Source organism: Ostrea edulis, chromosome 2 (assembly GCF_947568905.1).
Source record: "Ostrea edulis chromosome 2, xbOstEdul1.1, whole genome shotgun sequence".
Classification (NCBI taxonomy): Eukaryota; Metazoa; Mollusca; class Bivalvia; order Ostreida; family Ostreidae; genus Ostrea; species Ostrea edulis.
The window spans coordinates 16,091,147-16,104,734 of NC_079165.1; positions in this window are offsets into that span (position 1 = coordinate 16,091,147).

Consider the following 13,588-nt stretch of genomic DNA (forward strand, 5'->3'; position numbering starts at 1 on the left):
TAACATACGAGAGGTGAGAGAGCCATATATCGTGTTTACAGAATTAGGTAAACGGAGAAATCTGCAGTCAAAATCGATATGTAAAGAACTATCTAACAATCGGTATTAATATATATGTAATGGAACAACAACAATTTCAAGTTTTACAAAAGAATAAACATTTATATTTCCTGTAAAGTCATATTGAAATCTATTAAACACTATTGCAATTCAATTATGTATCTAAAGGTCAACATCTAAACGAAAAAAAATTGTGATATGATAAAGGCTTTTCTAGGTCCGCATAAAACTGGAAATTTGAATTTTTGAAGGAGTACTACACCTTCTTTGATTTCATAAATGAGATAATGTCAAATCACGTATTGTGCTTCTGATACTTACAGTCATTTTGAATACAAAATATTTAAATTGACACAATTGATCACTGTTAATCAAAAGTTAAACTACCGACTTTGCTCCGGATTCATCCCGAAAGTTATAAAAATATTATACAGTCATTATCATACTCAAATGGAGTACCGGTACACGCTCAAGATTTGTCGAGTAGGCTTCGGAGCTTGCTCAAATTTGTACTCAAAACAAGCATAGATAAGTTTGAGTATGAGTACGGTAAAAGTTTCATAACCTCCAGGCCGGGTGCCGTAGGATAATTCTATTTCTTCAAAAAAGCATTAACATAACTACTGTCCATCCTGCATTAAAATTGGGTATAATGTTTTATAAAAAAAAAATTATCCAAAAATGGGATTTTTTAAACATTCTAATATTTTTGAAAATGTCCAGAATTTTAGAGTATTCAGGTCTAGCGTAATGAGTGTTAGGGAGTGTAAGCAAATGAAAAATACACTGGAAATTGCACCATGTGTTATTCCTTTTCATATTCATATTTCAAGAATAAGAATGGTTGTAAATATATGAATACCAATAATCTAAATCTCAAAATGAAACAATAATTATGAGACATTGATAGAGGCTGGAATTATTGATTTTCTGAACTTCCTTTCCATGTTACTACAGTATCGAGATTAAAAGGATTCCACTGTGTGCATATTTAATATTGGTATATCCTTGCATCAGAAATAAATCTGTGGACAATATTGTCCTTTCTACCTAGGCGGATCCTCAAAACATTTTATTCTGAAGGAATTCATATCTCCAATCATATCTTTTCGAGGGGATTTGTGGTCTTTTAATTACTTTTTAACTTTAGAAAATGTAGAAAGTTTGGAGGAAATCTGTGGAATGGTTCTGGGATACAAAACAGCATTCATTAAACTTTAAATCATGGGGTTTTCAGAGTACAAATGGCCAGTGGAAGTAAACTTCCAGTCTTTGAGCCAACTGTTGATATTTTGAGTATAATGTGTCAAATATTTGCTACTGCTCCCATTTCTCTAACAGCTGTCATTTTAAAATCTTAAATATTTTGACAATACCGACGTTATGTTCGGTATTTGGCCAATTTTGAGTTTTATGTAAAAGGCTATTTTATGCAGTAAATCGGCAATTGCGGGGAAAATGCATATGATATATTTATAAGTATACCCCCTCTTTCTATCTTTCTCTGTATATATACGTGAGGCACTAGAATTACTTTTCGGGAAAACCTGTACCTTCTGCAGGTGAAATGGAGAATTTTTCTTCATGTACAGTACGTACAAAAATAGGCTCTCCATAAGTCTACAAGGGTAAATACTTTGGCTTGCTCATCGTGGTTACTAAGGAGCGAATTAGGCCAGGTCCCATTCGTCCGATGGGCTGATTTTTTCTATATATTTTCATTCCAAAGGAAAACGTTTTGAAGGTTATGCGAAAAATAAGAAATATGCAAAAACGAGCATTTATTGAATTCAATATTCTGAAATATGAAAAATATTTTCTGCCCACATTGTAATGTTACCGAAAGTAAATTGAGCATTTTTTTTCAACAGTGATGGATAAATTAAAAGGATTTGATTTTACTCGTAACATGCAATTTGATTGGTTGGACGATAACTTACTCGGTGTAGGGAAACGCCCCCTTGATAATCCAAACAACTACTACTTTCTTTTAATATTCAAAGCACTGTTGACTCGTAGTTCTATCACGAAATTAACGTAATTAAACATCCACTATTAGATACCTTTGTTAGCGAGATTTTTTCTCGGTGTCAAATAAAATGTTGATCTACTTGTAAATAAAACACCGTGGTAATGATTTGTGTTTGAAACATGCATAAAGTTAGATATTAGCATAAAACAAGGGAATCATATGCAACATAATAGTCTACTGTCTGACGTGTTTCAAAGCAATTCTTGGAGAGTTCTTTAAATACTGAATTTGAACAAATAATAATGTTCAAGCTAAGAAATTCTTAGGTGTGTCCAGAGGTCGACCGGTAACTCTTCGTTACCTCCACCTTCTCATTTAAGTCAAAGTATACACCAATGGCGTGCGTAAATTCATTATCATTATTATAATGAAAATGGACTGTTCATACCATTGTGAAGGTTCGCCGTATCCTTACATGATTCTTCAAATATGAATATTATTTATTGCAAATATTGCTATTTTATCAAAAACATTCTATGAATTATGTAAATTCTATTAATGTTTGTGTGAAAAGGCGATTTTTTTTCAAATAATCTTTTCTCTTATTCCCGCCAAATGATAAAGCAGTGTAGAAAGGATGAGATATTTCTAGGAAAGGTACACAGACATCAAAATGAACATTAGAAAATGAATGATGAAACAGTAAAGCGGTCTTTGTGAAATATGGTCAAAGGAATATTTCACATTTTCATGGTTACAGGTAATTTCAAGGATTTTTCGTAAACAAATTTTATTATAGCTTTGTAATGAGTTAGCATCAAGAGCAATAAATACTATGCTTCAGAACGTGAAGATGTACGTTTTGCTTACATTTTTTTATGAATGCAAACACATATATCTGAATAGTTAATCCAGTATTTGTACCAAGACACACCAATTGTTCATCACCTTTCTCTATCAAGTTTGATATATTATTTGTGAAAATGGAATATCAATATCGTCGCAATCAGTGTGAAATCCTTCTAATGTAATTCATTATTAATGTGGAATTGATTGAATTGGGTCGGTCAGCATTTTTTGTGATTGCTTGTCAATGTCATTGGTTTTGTAAACATAGAGCTACCTCGTCAAATTTTCGTCCATGTTTAATAAAGCTGTCAATTCCATGTGTTTATGTTATTCGCTACTGGTCAAGGCTGTAATATATAACGCGTGGAAAGGGTTTATTTTTTAAAATTATAATACATTCTCCAAAAATACCAATCGTCTTTCAGCCCTTCCCTCCTTGATAGAAATGTAACAATACGGTAGAACTGATTTATAAGACATGAACAGAAAAAGTGATGATATCGCACAGTGCCCAATCTCAACGAAAATAAAATAACTCGGCAGGTGATGCTTACTTCTCCTAACCACCTGATGACATGCTTGGTATACCCAAGGACCTTTGTTTGCCATACTATTCATTTTGTATTCCTAATAGGAGTTGTGAAATATATCTCTATTATTTTCAACTTTTCATTGAGCTCTTTGTAGGTGTTACCGGTCGACAGGGGATACTTACCTCTCCGAGGCACCTGACACAACCGTCGGTGCATTCAGGGGGGTCACCTTATCAATCAAATAAATGTATCTACTACATACAAATATTTTGAATTTTGCATTATAATTATTATAATGCAGGTATACTATTAATGTGTATCAAGGATTTGTTTGACAAAAATGGGTATTCTGAACATTTAAATACTTTCTTAAATTTTAGGACATTTTCTAGTGTATGCAGGTCTGGAAGAAGCAGTCTAAGAAAGGGTAGGCAAAATTAATGTAAAGGAATGCTATTTACTGAACAATTTATTCCTAGTGTCATTCAATCATTTAAATCTCAAAATGGAAAAACAAATTAATGATGAGGCTTTGATTGCTACAGGCTGGAATTCGTTTTGAACTTCCCTTTATGGTTACTACAAAGCGAAATTATATTAATTTTGTTTTGTTCATGTTTGATATTGATATATGCTTGTATGTGAAACAAATGTTTATTGGAAAATATTGCCCATTTCGACTCAGTGATCTCAAAACATTTTCACCTGATAGAACGTTGTATTTCATATTTCCAATCCATATCGTTTCGAGAAATGTGGTCTTTTATTTACTCTCCACTACAGAAAATGTAAGTTTAGATACAATTTGTCGAATGGTTCTGCGATACAAAACAGCATTTATTAAACTTTAAATCATGGGATTTTCAGAGTACAAATGGCCAGGGGAGGGAAACCTCCAGTCCTTGAGCCAACTGTTGATATTTTGAGTATAATGTGTCAAATATATGCTACTGTTCCCATTTCTCTAACAGCTGTCACTCTGAAATCTGAAATAATCGGACAATACAGGCACTACGATTGGTATTTGGCCACATCTGAGTTTCATCCAAACAGGTATTATGTGCTGTAAAATCGGTGATAGGCGCAAAAAACTCAAGAGAAAATATCTAAAAGTCTCTCTCTCTCTCTCTCTCTCTCTCTCTCTCTCTATATATATATATATATATATATATATATATATATATATATATATATTTAAATAATAATGAATTATTATATTTAATTCATTAAATGTACTAGATATTATAACTATTATATAATAAATGTGATACATAAATATATGATAATGTGATAAATAAATATAACTATTATATAATAAATGTGATATGTAGTAAATATGCCACTAAATGTAATACATGTGTACATGCATTCATTTGATTGATAAAGTGACCCCCTGAACGCACCGACGGTTGTGGCAGGTGCCTCGGAGAGGTAAGTATCTCCGGTCGACCGGTCACACCTACAAAGAGCTCAATGAAAAGTTGAAGATAATAGAAATATATTTCACAACTCCTATTAGGAATACAAAATGAATAGTATGGCAAACAAAGGTCCTTGGGTATACCAAGCATGGCATCAGGTTGTTAGGGGAAGTAAGCATCATTATTAAACTATTAGAATATTAAATATGGAATTAAACGTGCACAATTATATATAATTATAATTTTATATATATATATATATATATATATATATATATATATATATATATATATATAAATTAAAATAACTTTTCCGTAACCGGTATCTCGGAGGAGAATTCCTCAGGTAGAGCATCTACAACAAGGTCAGCACTACATATACAAGGGTAACGGAAGTACTTAGCTACTGGGCTGTAGAGACCCTCGGGGACTAATAGTCCACCAGCAGAGGCCTCGACCCAGAGGTTATAATAGAAAACTTATACGGTACCAATTTTGATGCACCAGATGCACATTTCGACAAATAATGTCTCTTCAGTGATGCTCAACCGAAATGTTTGAAATCCGAAATAACAAAGAAGTTTTAGAACTTCACTGCTAATTAAATGTTCATTTTTATGTCTTGCTTATTGGTGTCTTTTCTAAGGAGCGAATTAGATCACGTCCTATTCGTCTGATGGGTTGATGTTTTGTATACATTTTACTGCCGAAAGAAAACGTTTTGACGACAATACGAAATATATGAGAATGGATTAAATTCAATAGTTTGAGAGACGAAAATCAATTTCTGTCACGGTTGTAATGTCACCTATAGTAAATGGAGTATTTCTAATTCAAACAGTTATAGATAAATTTAAAATAATTTGATTTTACTTGTAATACCAAATTTGATTGGCTAAGCAAACTGGGAAAATAAATAATTTATATTACATAACCTAACTTGGTGTAGGGACACGCCCACTAGACAATCCAAAGCGCTACTACTTTTTTTGAATTCACATCACAGCGCTGTCGACCTGTACGTCTACCATGAAATTAAAAAAAATCAAGGGAATTAAACGTGCACAATTAGATGCCTTTGTTAGAGAATTTTTCTCGATGTTCAACAAAATATCAATCTATTTGTAAACAAAACACTTTAGTAAACATTCAATACAACTCTGTGTAATAGAGGCATACAATTTAATATTAGCTTAAATCAACGGAATGATAATCATGCAAAACAATAGTATATTGCCTGACATGTTTCACATCAATTGCTAGGCCGTTCCCTGAATACTGAAATTGAATAACGAATTACTCCATGTACCTAATCAAGATAAAGGGCTTATGGCAGGTGTGACCGATTGACAGTGGATGCGTATTTCTAATAGGCACCTGATCCCATCTCTGGAATGTCCAGGGGTCCATAGTTGTCCTACTCTTTTGTATTCTTTATAGGAGTTCTGATATAGATCACTGTTCCTTATCTTCACCTTTGTATTGATCTGTACGTGTTTATTGCTAGGTATTTGGAAAGTTAGCACTTTTTCATTTTAAAATAAATTTTCACGTGAGAAAAATCTTAAAGTATAGAATGCGTCACATTTTACCTAGCTTTGTGAAATTGATCACTGTTTGTTATTTTCACTTGTTCATTGAGTCGAATGACTTGTGGATCGCGATCATCCACTTGCTTATATTTTACTATGTCGGATTTAATTGGCGACAATGTTGTAATTCTATGCTGTTGAAAACTTTTATAAAATCAAAAATTGTAGATTATCACATTGTATGGTACATGTACACGAACAAGTGAAGATAATGAATGAATTAGTAGCTGATTGAAGATATCGTGTCCCTGTATTTCTGTTATACAGGTCAGATTCTGTGTGTGCTTGCTTATTTTATCTTGATATACTAGTCTTAAAACCATCAGATTTATCAATTAATAATAATTATTATAGAATTAACATTTGTTGAAGAATTTCTTTTATCAATATTTCATTCATTGACATTATTTACGAACCGTATAAAAATGCAATGCACTTTTTCGTATTGATTGTTTAAAAAATGGCAAATATTTACACATTGATACATTGTTTACAGTTAGAAACAAACATTTAATTTTTTTCATTCAAATTCGATGAAAACGTTTCTCACCGATTTTGTCTTTCATTTTTACACTCCAAGCGGTATAATCAGTGCGTAAACTATATTGTTTGAAAAAATAATCGGAAAATGAAAGGTTGGTGAAATGTAATAAGAAAACGTACACATCATAGGAAAATCACTTCAGCAATATTGTACACATTTTAAAAGACTGTAAAAATTATTGATGAATACAATAGAGATAATGTTTTAATTTACACTGTAAAGTCATATTATAACCCAGTGGCCTGCGTAAATGCATTATGTTATTAGAATAATGCAAACTGCTCATTCATACTGTTGTAAAGGTTCCCCATATCCTAAGATGAATGGTGAAGATAACGAACAGTGATTAATCTCACAACTCCTATAAGGAACACAAAATAGAGAGTTGGGCAAACACGGACCCTTGAACATATCAGGTGGGATCAGGTGCCTTGGAGAAGTAATCATCCCCTGTCGACCGTTCACACCCGCCGTAAGTCCTTCATCTTGATCAGGTAAACGGCCTAATAATCGTTGTGAAACACCTCAGACAGCATTTAACCCAAAGATAGGTTGTTTTGGCAAACTAAATTATCATAACGACCATATAATTTGCGAAATCCTGACTTTACACAATGATTCGTTAAATCTTAATATCATTTCTGCTCTTATCAAAGACATTCTATAAAGTAAACCTAGGTGAATTCTATTAATGTTAGAAATCATTCTAATGTAATTCATATTTATGTGGAATTGATTGAATTGGGTCGGTCAGCATTTTTTGTGATTGCTTGTCAATGTCATTGGTTTTGTAAACATAGAGCTACCTCGTCAAATTTTCGTTCATGTTTAATAAAGCTGTCAATTCCATGTGTTTATGTTATTCGCTACTGGTCAAGGCTGTAATATATAACGCGTGGAAAGGGTTTATTTTTTAAAATTATGATACATTCTCCAAAAATACCAATCGTCTTTCGGGATATTAAGGTAGATCGATCGTCATGTCATGTCATAGGTTTTTGCAAAGATCTTTATTTAATAAAACTATACGTATGATAGAAATATATCTTTTAGAGAAATTTTATTCACTATATAAAATAAAAAATCTAGTAAAATATTTATAGTGAAAAGTTTATATTTACTACGGATAATCAATTATTTATGATTGTAAAAAATGTTGTCAATGGCAATAACTCCTATGCTGGTATTTCAAATACTGTATGTCTATTATACAATGATAATTAATTGAAATTAAAAATTTGTCATTTTAACAAGATGGATTTTTATTCTGTTTTATGAAAATGTTTATTTTCTGATGTTGAACTATGTTTCTGTTTTTGTATGTTAGATATCTTTAAAAAGGTGGCAACATATATTCATATATACTTACTCCTCCAATTGCAAGGTGGCTACAGTGCATTTTTCTAATTTCTGTTCTAAAGCACACACACCCCAAGGTAGGACACGGCATACGAATGCGGACTGTGTAATGTACAGCAGTGCTTTGCTTTCTTCACATCTTGTTTTGAACATTGAAAAGAATTTATGCATGCGTAAAAAAGTTTTCAACTACATAGGAGAATTTTTATTCACAACACATGGTGTAGTATATTCGTTTATTTTTATTAAGTAAATTTTGAATCAGTCGTCAGAATAATTGAAGATGTTAAACCTTGTCTAAAACTAAATTGATTACGTTTTTTCTTTGAAATCAAGATGAAATTTTCTGATAAGATAGTTTTAAATAAAACAAATAATAAATAGAACATATCGAAGGAAAAAACAACAACGTTGGAAATGTAGATATATTGATATGATTTTAAAAAATACTAGTAGAAAAAGAAGTATTAATTCGTGGTATTTCTTTGTTATAAAAACATACATGTAGAATAATTAAATGAGGGGGAAAAGGCAAATTTTGTAGTATAAATCTTTTCACAAGAAAATATTATATTTATCGTAATTTTTCACTTGCTTCCACTCCCGATTCGACAGTCTTAAAGTATCATCTTTTATCAGAACTATCCACGATAAACTAACAGAATATATAACAATGGGAAAAGTAGTGAAGAAATGGGTTAAAAATTAAGCGCAGTGGGGAAAAGGGTAACGTCATCATTCAGCGGCGAATGCAAACACTACTGTTGGGTCATAGGCGGCGTGATAGGCAAAGAGTTAGTACAGTTCTCTCAATTTCAACCATTAGTATTGATAAAACGGATGATGGTGGAGCTACCTTAATATTAACGTAAAAATATGGTAGAACTGTTTTATATGTATTGTGAACTGCCATACATACATGTATATATGTACAATGTATCTACGTCTGCGGTGGGGGTATTGAACAGTGATCAATCAATAAATCGACAGAGGATGCTTACTCTTCCCCACTTCTGATACATACCGGGATCCGTGTTTGCCCTTCTGATAATTCTGCATTCGTTATAGGACTATGAAATTATCACTGTTTGTTATTTTCACTGGTGTGAGCGGTTGAGAGTGGGTCCTTATTTCTCTGATATGTCCAGGGGCCCATGTTTGCCCTATCATTAATATCGCATTCATTTTAAGGTAGCTCTTTACCTTATAGAGTTATGAAATTGACCACGTTTTGTTGGACCCACCTTTTCAGCTAAATAAATACATGTAGGCCTTTTAAATGTTATTCTGCATTCGAATTATTCTAATGCAAGTATACTAGTAATATTCATAAATGGTTTATTTGAACAAAATCGGAATTTTGTACGTTTTAATACTTTCGTAAACATGAGGACATTTTCTACAGTATATAGGTCTTCAGGAAGCACTGTTAGAGAGGGCATGGAAGGTGAATGTATAGGGAATGCTGGAAATTGGACTATGTATCCCTTGTCCTTTCAATTTCTATTTCAAGAATGACGAAATTTGTAGATGTATGTATAACACTCTTCTTGATCAAAAGTTGGAATCAATCATTCCAATCTGAAAATGGAAAATATTAATGGTGATATATTTATTGATATGTATTGAGAAAATATTTTTTGTACTTCCTTTGAGGGTTACTAGAGATTTAGAATAGATTACATATTCAAATGCTATACAGAATAGTCCTTGAAAATGAATGTTTCATTAAACATTTTAAAATCCCTACTTATAGATCCAGTACAATTGACGTAGAAACAATATATCATTTATTTGTTGAATGTTCTAAAGTGAGGGAAACCTCCAATCTGTAAGCCGAATGCTTATATTTTGAGGATTTTTTTTCTTCAAATAACTGATACTGTTCCCAATTGCCCAACAGGTGTCAATTCGACATATTTTGACAATATAAGCATTGCATTTTAGTCGATCATTGAATAAATGGTGCTTTCGTGATCAGTGGCGCTTTTGTTAAGTAATTCATCGCACCAATATTTTTAATCTTTTAAAAGTTTTTTAAATGCAATGTATTTCCAGGGGACAGATATTCCCATAATAAAATTATGAAATTATTTACCCTTTTTAGAAATACATGTTTCATACCAATTGAGGCGGGTCTTTATACTCTGATTTTGATCACATATTATTCCGTTTAATTCTGTGATCGAGATATAGGGTCACGACGGTCTACCGGCATCTGGTCCCGGAGGTGTTTGCCCATCTCTCCATTTTGTATTCCTTATAGGAGTTATGAGATTGATCACTGTTCGTTATCTTCATATCTTCATAGTAACCTGGCTTTTTTTTTTTTTTTTTTTTTTTTTTTAGATCTGGTGATGATATCAACAGGGGTAACAGTGATATATATTACATTTACGCTAAAACATTATTTACATGATGTTTGCATTTCTGTTTGTTTTGTCGGATCATATATAGACACACGTAAATGTGCATTATACATGGTACAAAAAGCGTCGTTTCTCCTCAATCATTCACTTTCTTTCATCCGCAGAAAGTCATTCACCAAATTCTCTAATATGTACATAAATATCGTTTGTTTCTTGACATTGACCCCACTGGTCCCCACAATGATGTTTTCCTGTCAAAAATTCAATTCACAAAATGACTTCAGCCCCAAGTTTTAAAAACTTGCAGATAATTGTTAACTTCCGTCACTGTCTTTGATAATCTAAGTGTACTCTATAGGTCATCAGCATTGTTTTCATCAATATGAGCTTGCAAACCGGAAATCACACGTTCGACATTTATAAAACCAATACGGAAATCATGTGACCTTTCTTATTGTTCATGTTATCCCACAGCGGATGTTTGGAATATTCAGAGTAAATGAGTTTCCTGTAAAAACAATAAACAGTCATGGCAATAAAATCCCTAAGGTATATCACCGTGAAAGTTACGTAAAAATGAATAGATTATAAATGAAAAAGATATGCTGATATACAGCGGTAAATATATGAATATCTAGGAAAATCATGCTCAATTTCCCGCCAAAATGGGGGGGAGATTAAAATCACTAGAGTGAGAATATATTTATGTAAAAAGTCGTACTGTCTGAAGCTGAGAAAACGAAAGTGTAAGTACATGTGACCACATGTCGGAATCTTTAATGAATAATCTACGAAGGAAAGGGTCTTAAAGACTATGTAAAAAGTAAAGAATACTAAGAAATGGCATCTATGAAATATAAAATTCACTCCCTATCAAGACTGTAACTATACCCAATGTAAAGGGTGCAAATTGTCAATCATTTACCGATATGGTAGGGAATTTTGGAACATATGCGAAGATACCAATGTGGGGCTGACAGATGGGATTTATTCAGTAGCCGATAGAAGCTTAAGATGTCAAGTCTCTTAATTTCAGATAGGCATGTAAAATCTGTTTATTCTTGCCTATTTTCTATCATGCTTATGATTTTCAGATTGCTCAGTAATAGAATTACTGTTTACAGAATCGGTAAATTGCCAAGGTTTAAACTCTTGTTGTTTTATTCATGAATTGAATGAAAAAGTGAAAATATCAAACAGTGATGTATCTCATAATTCTCACCAAGAACAAATAAATGAAGAGTTGGACAAACACGGACCCTGGACACTTCAAAGGTGGGATCAAGTGCCAAGGAGGAGTAAGCATCCCCTGTTGACCGGTAACACCCGCCATAATTTTTATGGAATCAGTTGCCCGAGTCTGTCAGAAACTGTGGTTCTATTACATCTTTTAAATCAGCATATTTGCAGCATTATTTTTCAAATAAGTGATATATAGATATGATGTATACATGTATGTTTATTTTTCCCCAATGATATCGTGTGTGTATTTTATGTATATATTTTATATTATGTTATCTATTTTTCTATTCTCTCATTTATCTGTCGGTGAATATGTTTTATACAGGACCACAATGTAAACTAGTCATCTGTACTAATTGTGCTATCCTGTCTAAATAAAAGAATTTATTATCATAAGCCCAATATCTTGATCAGGTAAACGGAATAACCCAAAGTCAAAATTAGTATGTAAAGAATGGCTTAAAATTGGTATGAAACACTTAGCATTTGGCCTACCAGTAATTACAGATTGTATTTTGTAATCAGATTAGACCATATTTGCAAAACACCGATGAAACTGTCGATGAAACTGTGATTTATGTAAAGTTTGTGAGAAAATTTCGAGAGTTAGAAATTAATAAATTCTTCCAAATGAATGTGCAATCCTTATAACTCGAATTCGTTCTACACACACTCCCCCTTGTTTTTAAACATTAGAAGAAACGCCTAGAAATATATAGTTTGCAAAAATGGTCTGCAATTGTTGGAACGATAAGGAATAGGATATATATGACTCAAACAATTGATATGTTCTTGGATTATAAAGACACATTAAACGCAGGAGCTGTATACGTACATTAGATATAAAAAAAAAAGTAGTTCCGACTCAAACAATTTCTTTATCAAAATGTAAAATTTTAAGCAGCTACCATATACTATAACTTTCATCATTGAAATTTCCAATTAGATTGGATTTATTTAGTAATGTTTGAAATTTATTGTGTGAACATTTATTCAATTAAGAGATCTTGTCTCTGTCTTTCATTTGTACGGGAGTGTGCAGGCAAGCTACTCATCTAAGTTCGATGAGTAGGTTGAATGGTCACCAGAAAATATAAACATCAGCCTTTAGGCGTACTTGAATGCAGCACATCACATGTAATGTGTGTAATATGAGCGAGTTATTCCCCGTTCCACATTAAACACAAACCTGCCTCAGCTGAAATGGATATGATAGTTTACTAGTTAAGGTAAGTCCAAATGAGGGACACATTTTGATATGATAAAAAACATACAATAACATAAAAGGAATTGTCTACTTCTACATAATTGCAATGCCGTTCGAATTGCAATTTTCAGTGGATTGAATCACTGAAAGATAAAACAGAAATTTCAACAGGAAAACCAGACTTTTTTGTGAACCACTATACCCTTGTGGGAACAATGATGTCTTCTACCAAAAGAAAAGTCTGTAAATTATCATTGATAAGTTATAAGCAAGGTTAAACTTGTGGTTAAAGTTGTGATATTTAGGTCAGATTTCAAGGTCAAAGACCATGACATTATAAGAAAGGTCTTGTCATAAAAAAACTTTACTTTGCAAGTCATACCTTAATTATACAGTTCAAGAGATATTGCCTACGATATGTTTTTTTTTTAAATGAGAGC